Here is an 8,372-nt window from a genome sequence, read left to right on the forward strand (position 1 = left end):
GGGAAATTTTCCCGTCCTACACTTATTACACTTCCTACTTTTCCCATGAAGTCCTCCTAGACCATTTTAGCTGTCATTGCTCCTGCAGTCACCTGAAGCTTTTGCAGAACACACCCCAAAATTTCGAACAAATTCTGCTTTTAGTGCTTGAGACTACTTCACAGGCATGTCTTGTCTTTCTAACAAAACATTAAGCTCTGTTAAACTTTAAGCTGCTTCAAGAAAGGAATAGCTTATACTCCTGAATCTCTCCCAGCATCAAGCACAGCACTGACCATATTTTAGGTTAAGACCTTAGTTAATGATGAACTGAAACAAATACTGTATGCTAACACATATATATGGAATCTAGAAAAAAAAAAAGGTTATGAAGAACCTAGGGGCAGGCCAGGAATAAAGACGCCAATGTAGAGAATGGACTTGAGGACATGGGGAGGGGGAAGGGTAAGCTGGGACGAAGTGAGAGAGTGGCATGGACATGTATACACTACCAAATGTAAAACAGATAGCTAGTGGGAAGCAGCCACATAGCACAGGGAGATCAGCTCGGTGCTTAGAGGGGTGGGATAGAGACACAAGAGGGAGGAGATATGGGAACATATGTATATGTATAGCTGATTCACTTTGTTGTAAAGCAGAAACTAACACACCATTTTAAAGCAATTGTACTCCAATAAAGATGTTAAAAAAAAAGATGAACTAACCTTGAGTTACAGAGATTTTGCATAATAAATTATGCAAATTATTTGACTGTGGTGTTTCCTTTTGGGACCTTGACTAATACAAAATGATATCATACTTTAGGTGTAAAAAGGGACGTAGCCATTTTGAAAATGCTATGACTTTTTCTTTTGTGAAGCCAAGAATCCTTTTGTAAAATGGAGAATCACCTTCTAATTTATCATTTAAGTAATGTCAATAATTTTTGAGTTTTTTGTCATGACACTTTTTTATCTTTTTAAAAATGATAAAAAATTATATTAAAAAATTTTAAATCTTTTTGTTGAAGTATAGTTGATTTACAATGTTTTAGGTATATAGCAAAGTGATTCAGCTATACATATATATTCTTTTTCAGATTGTTTTCCATTCTAGGTTATTACAAGATATTGAATATAGTTCCCTGTGCTATACAGTAGATCCTTGTTGTCTATTTTACACATATATTAGTCTGTATCTGTCAATCCCAAATTCCAAATTTATCCCAACTCCCCTTCCCCTTTGGTAACCATAAGTTTGTTTTCTACATCTGTGAGTCTGTTTCTGTTTTGTAAATAAGTTCATTTGTATCATTTTTTTAGATCCCACATATAAGTGATACCACATATTTATTATCATGACATTTCTACACAGAACTAAGGAAAATGAAAATGTTAAAACCATGGAAAAGGATGCAGTTCACAAATGGCAGTTTTCTGATGCCATCTGATCACAGGTTTTGATGTGTCTGGGTTTGGTGGTCAGTTTATGAGTAGTTCAGTTCTCAGTTTCCCTCACTCCCTCAGTCTCAGAGCTTTTCTTTCTTCCTCCCTTGGCTTCCCCAAGGACAGGGTTACATTCGAGCTCTGAGTGGGTATTGTGGACATCAGACTCTGGAACCCCTTTTGGTCTGAATGAGTCATTACGGTTTCCATCCTCAGAGAATTAGTCCCCGGTGGTCTAGTTGCCCTCTGTTCGATGACCTTTTATGGCATTGCTCTGTATGCTTCTTTAAATGATTTAAGTCTTCTGAAATTTCTTCCTTGAGTGTTTCCCAATTCATTCAAAACCTCAGAAAAGATTCTGATCTATTACGTTGAGTAACCATGTCTGCTTAACTAAGTATAACCCCTAAAATAACAGAAAAATGGGTACTGTGTATGATTCAGAAATTTATGAAGATAGAAGATGATACATTTTTCCAGTGGTCATAAGTCTTAGATGGTTGTCAGGGCTTGCTTGCAGAACAGCTGGAATTGGTATTAAGTCTGTGATTTGCAGCTGAATCGGACATTGAGGTGAGCTCATGGAGGACCCTGTGCCAATTTTAAGGTTGTACATACTTTCTGTGTAGCTTCCTAAGATTTCTTTACACATAGTGCTGCTGGTTTAGCATGCTTTGTCCTTTGCAGACATCTTACTAATCCATGTAACAGGTGAAGGCCAAAAAGAAACTGTCACCTGAGAGACCAAGGCTCTAGGTGGAGCTGACTTTCCTCCATGACAGCTGAAGACTGACAGAGCTAACAGGCAATGAGACTGATGCATGCCTTCAACTTGGGGATCAGGAATGGGTGACGGAGAGGCTTAGGCATCAAGTCTCCCGCCCTGAGCATCTGCAATATTATCCAGTGACATTTTCTGACACTGAGACGGTCAGAGGCAAGGATACTGGACAGTGTTGCTGGTGAGGGAACCTGAGCACGTTCTCCCTTGTCTCCATCAGAGAGCTGTCTAGAGTCCCACGAGAGGACCAACTTCTGGGTTTAGGGCAGCCCGTTCCCATTTTCGGACTCCTCTAACTATTGGGAAATGTTCCTTTACACTTGGTATTTACACTTACTGTATTCAAATTTTCCTTTCGCATGTCTCCTTGAAACTTTTGCCCAGTTTATTTGAGAAACTTTGAGGACATTCTGGTATGCCTCTCAACTTGGCGGATAGAACCCCTAAGGTGATAGGAAAAGGAGATCTTGAGTAAGACTTGACAGCTTGGGAAAGTAGAAGGATTATACATTTTATAAATTGTCATAAGTAGTATATTTTGCTACGTAACCAACTTGATTTACTTATTTATGCCCCACCTCAATTTACAAATGATTTTACATCACAGCTTATATCACACATACATAAAATTCAATGATAATATAAAAACAGAAATAGAAACCCAAGACCAAGGGGAAGGAAAATACAAATATGCCACCCTTACAGAGTAACAGAATTGCTAGGATAGGGCTTCAAGTTCAACCCTTGGTCAAAAAGGTGAATGTAACCAATTAACGGTTCTCTTAGAGAAGAGGAAACAAAACAGTTCTTCAGCAGAGGCAAAGCTTTGTTTCACACAGATATTAAAAGAGACTCACTCAAGGACTCTACACAGTGACTCAGTAATATAATGACTCTATATAAGACTCAGTAATGCTGAGTCTTTTTTTTGTGTGTGTGGTACGCGGGCCTCTCACTGTTGTGGCCTCTCCTGTCGCGGAGCACAGGCTCCGGTAATGCTGAGTCTTATAATAATCTATGTCCTCAACAAAGGTTCTAGAGTAAACAAGGACTTTTTTTTTTAAAATGGTTGTTACTCAAAGCAGCCTTTGATGAAAGCTAGCCCGTTAACGTGAGCACCTGTGAAGCTATTCTGAAAGGAGCTAGACTTCATCAAGTGCTTAATTACATAATCTTTTGGAGGTAAAACTTGATTCATAAATAGTATTCATAGCTTCTTAAATTACTTAATTTTTTTTAACATTTTGAAAATAATACATGTATAGACATGCACAGGTAAGTCAAATGATCCTGAACCATATAAAGAACTTGCCCTCGGGCTTCCCTGGCGGCACGGTGGTTGAGAGTCCGCCTGCCGATGCAGGGGACACTGGTTCGTGCCCCGGTCCAGGAAGATGCCGCAGAGCGGCTGGGCCCGTGAGCCACGGCCGCTGGGCCTGTGCGTTCGGAGCCTGTGCTCCGCAGCGGGAGAGGCCGCAGCGGTGAGAGGCCCGCGTACCGCAAAAAAAAAAAAAAAAGAACCAGCCCGCATCACCTCCTCTCCAGTTAATCCTGTTCCCCAGAAGTAGTCACATTGCTGTTTACTTCTCTTGGAATTGACTGTTGTAGTTTAAAATTACACTTTAATTTCTTGGTTTATCAACTTTAGATTATATCTATTAACCCAGTGATTTATGAGAAATTAAAAGAACTTTAACCCATCTACCTTTCCTTCTGTTTCCTAAATGTGTTAGTTATATTATTATTTGCCTTCCTTAGGGACTTGTGATTATGTCCTGAGTGGCACTAAACTAGGTGAAGAGAGGGAGAACATAATTTGATAAAGAAGAAATATATATGTATATATCCATCCCTGTGGTAGGAGAGAAAAGTGGCTCTAAAGAAAGAGAAAGAAGGGTGGCATGTGAGAATGAAGGAGAGAATGGGGTAGGCTGCACTTAAGATTTTTGTCTTTATCTTTTTTTTTTTTTTTAACATCTTTATTGGGGTATAATTGCTTTACAATGGTGTGTTAGTTTCTGATTTATAACAAAGTGAATCAGCTATACATATACATGTGCTCCCATGTGTCTTCCCTCTTGCGTCTCCCTCCCTCCCACTCTCCCCCTCCCACCCCTCCAGGCTGTCCCAAAGCCCCGAGCTTATATCCCTGTGCCTTGCGGCTGCTTCCCCCTAGCTATCTACCTTACTACGTTTGTTAGTGTGTATATGTCCATGACTCCCTCTCGCCCTGTCAAAACTCACCCTTCCCCCTCCCCATATCCTCAAGTCCGTTCTCCAGTAGGTCTGCGCCTCTATTCCTGTCTTATCCCTAGGTTCTTCATGACATTTTTTCCGCTTAAATTCCATATATATGTGTTAGCATACGGTATTTGTCTTTGTCTTTCTGACTTACTTCACTCTGTATGACAGACTCTAGGTCTATCCATCTCATTACAAATATCTCAATTTCATTTCTTTTTAAGGCTGAGTAATATTCCATTGTGTATATGTGCCACATCTTCTTTATCCATTCGTCCAATGATGAGCGCTTAGGTTCTTTCCATCTCTGGGCTATTGTAAATAGAGCTGCAATGAACATTTTGGTACATGACTCTTTTTGAATTTTGGTTTTCTCAGGGTATATGCCCAGTAGTGGGATTGCTGGGTCATATGGTAATTCTATTTGTAGTTTTTTAAGGAACCTCCATACTGTTCTCCATAGTGGCTGAACCAATTCACATTCCCACCAGCAGTGCAAGAGTGTCCCCTTTTCTCCACACCCTCTCCAGCATTTATTGTTTCTAGATTTTTTGATGATGGCCATTCTGACTGGTGTGAGATGATATCTCATTGTAGTTTTGATTTGCATTTCTCTAATGATTAATGATGTTGAGCATTCTTTCATGTGTTTGTTGGCATTCTGTATATCTTCTTTGGAGAAATGTCTGTTTAGGTCTTCTGCCCATTTTTGGATGGGGTTGTTTGTTTTTTTGTTATTGAGCTGCATGAGCTGCTTGTAAATTTTGGAGATTAATCCTTTGTCAGTTGCTTCATTTGCAAATGTTTTCTCCCATTCTGAGGGTTGTCTTTTGGTCTTGATTATGGTTTCCTTTGCTGTGCAAAAGCTTTGAAGTTTCATTAGGTCCCATTTGTATATTTTTGTTTTTATTTCCATTACTCTAGGAGGTGGGTCAGAAAGGATCTTGCTGTGATTCATGTCATAGAGTGTTCTTCCTATGTTTTCCTCTAAGAGTTTGATAGTTTCTGGCCTTACATTTAGGTCTTTAATCCATTTTGAGCTTATTTTTGTGTATGGTGTTAGGGAGTGATCTAATCTCATACTTTTACATGTACCTGTCCAGTTTTCCCAGCACCATTTATTGAAGAGGCTGTCCTTTCTCCACTGTACATTCCTGCCTCCTTTATCAAAGATAAGGTGTCCATATGTGCGTGGGTTTATCTCTGGGCTTTCTATCCTGTTCCACTGATCTATCTTTCTGTTTTTGTGCCAGTACCATACTGTCTTGATTACTGTTGCTTTGTAGTATAGTCTGAAGTCAGGGAGCCTGATTCCTCCAGCTCCTTTTTTCGTTCTCAAGATTGCTTTGGCTATTCGGGGTCTTTTGTGTTTCCATACAAATTGCGAAATTTTTTGTTCTAGTTCTGTGAAAAATGCCAGTGGTAGTTTGATAGGGATTGCACTGAATCTGTAGATTGCTTTGGGTAGTAGAGTCATTTTCACAATGTTGATTCTTCCCATCCAAGAACATGGTATATCTCTCCATCTATTTGTATCATCTTTAATTTCTTTCATCAGTGTCTTATAATTTTCTGCATACAGGTCTTTCGTATCCTTAGGTAGGTTTATTCCTAGATATTTTATTCTTTTTGTTGCAATGGTAAATGGGAGTGTTTTCTTGATTTCACTTTCAGATTTTTCATCATTAGTATATAGGAATGCCAGAGATTTCTGTGCATTAATTTTGTATCCTGCTACTTTACCAAATTCATTGATTAGCTCTAGTAGTTTTCTGGTAGCATCTTTAGGATTCTCTATGTATAGTATCATGTCATCTGCAAACAGTGACAGCTTTACTTCTTCTTTTCCGATGTGGATTCCTTTTATTTCCTTTTCTTCTCTGATTGCTGTGGCTAAAACTTCCAAAACTATGTTGAATAAGAGTGGTGAGAGTGGGCAACCTTGTCTTGTTCCTGATCTTAGTGGAAATGCCTTCAGTTTTTCACCATTGAGGATGATGTTTGCTGTGGGCTTGTCATATATGGCCTTTATTATGTTGAGGAAAGTTCCCTCTATGCCTACTTTCTGCAGGGTTTTTATCATAAATGGGTGTTGAATTTTGTCAAAAGCTTTCTCTGCATCTATTGAGATGATCATATGGTTTTTCTCCTTCAATTTGTTAATATGGTTTATCACATTGATAGATTTGCGTATATTGAAGAATCCTTGCATTCCTGGAATAAACCCCACTTGATCATGGTGTATGATCCTTTTAATGTGCTGTTGGATTCTGTTTGCTAGTATTTTGTTGAGGATTTTTGCATCTATGTTCATCAGTGATATTGGCCTGTAGTTTTCTTTCTTTGTGACATCCTTGTCTGGTTTTGGTATCAAGGTGATGGTGGCCTCGTAGAAGGAATTTGGGAGTGTTCCTCCCTCTGCTATATTTTGGAAGAGTTCGAGAAGGATAGGTGTTAGCTCTTCTCTAAACGTTTGATAGAATTCACCTGTGAAGCCATCTGGTCCTGGGCTTTTGTTTGTTGGAAGATTTTTAATCACAGTTTCAATTTCAGTGCTTGTGATTGGTCTGTTCATATTTTCTATTTCTTCCTGATTCAGTCTTGGCAGGTTGTGCATTTCTAAGAATTTGTCCATTTCTTCCAGATTGTCCATTTTATTGGCATAGAGTTGCTTGTAGTAATCTCTCATGATTTTTTTTATTTCTGCAGTGTCAGTTGTTATTTCTCCTACCTCATTTCTAATTCTATTGATTTGAGTCTTCTCCCTTTTTTTCTTGATGAGTCTGGCTAGTGGTTTATCTATTTTGTTTATCTTCTCAAAGAACCAGCTTTTAGTTTTATTGATCTTTGCTATCGTTTCCTTCATTTCTTTTTCATTTATTTCTGATCTGATTTTTATGATTTCTTTCCTTCTGCTAGCTTTGGGGCTTTTTTGTTCTTCTTTCTCTAATTGCTTGAGGTGCAAGGTTAGGTTGTTTATTCGAGATGTTTCCTGCTTCTTAAGGTGGGCTTGTATTGCTATAAACTTCCCCCTTAGAACTGCTTTTGCTGCATCCCATAGGTTTTGGGTCGTTGTGTCTCCATTGTCATTTGTTTCTAGGTATTTTTTTATTTCCTCTTTGATTTCTTCAGTGATCACTTCATTATTAAGTAGTGTATTGTTTAGCCTCCATGTGTTTGTATATTTTACAGATCTTTTCCTGTAATTGATATCTAGTCTCATGGCGTTGTGATCAGAAAAGATACTTGATACAATTTCAATTTTCTTAAATTTACCAAGGCTTGATTTGTGACCCAAGATATGATCTATCCTGGAGAATGTTCCATGAGCACTTGAGAAAAATGTGTATTCTGTTGTTTTTGGATGGAGTGTCCTATAAATATCAATTAAGTCCATCTTGTTTAATGTATCATTTAAAGCTTGTGTTTCCTTATTTATTTTCATTTTGGATGATCTGTCCATGGGTGAAAGTGGGGTGTTAAAGTCCCCTACCATGAATGTGTTACTGTCAATTTCCCCTTTTATGGCTGTTAGTATTTGCCTTACGTATTGAGGTGCTCCTATGTTGGGTGCATAAATATTTACAATTGTTATATCTTCTTCTTGGATCGATCCCTTGATCATTATGTAGTGTCCTTCTTTATCCCTTTTAATAGTCCTTATTTTAAAGTCTATTTTGTCTGATATGAGAATTGCTACTCCAGCTTTCTTTTGGTTTCCATTTGCATGGAATATCTTTTTCCATCCCCTTACTTTCAGTCTGTATGTGTCTCTAGGTCTGAGGTGGGTCTCTTGTAGACAGCATATATAAGGGTCTTGTTTTTGTATCCATTCAGCCAATCTGTGTCTTTTGGTGGGAGCATTTAGTCCATTTACATTTAAGGTAATTATCGATATGTATGTTCCTATTCCCATTTTCTATATT

This window comes from Phocoena sinus, chromosome 12 (genome assembly GCF_008692025.1).
Source record: "Phocoena sinus isolate mPhoSin1 chromosome 12, mPhoSin1.pri, whole genome shotgun sequence".
Lineage (NCBI taxonomy): Eukaryota > Metazoa > Chordata > Mammalia > Artiodactyla > Phocoenidae > Phocoena > Phocoena sinus.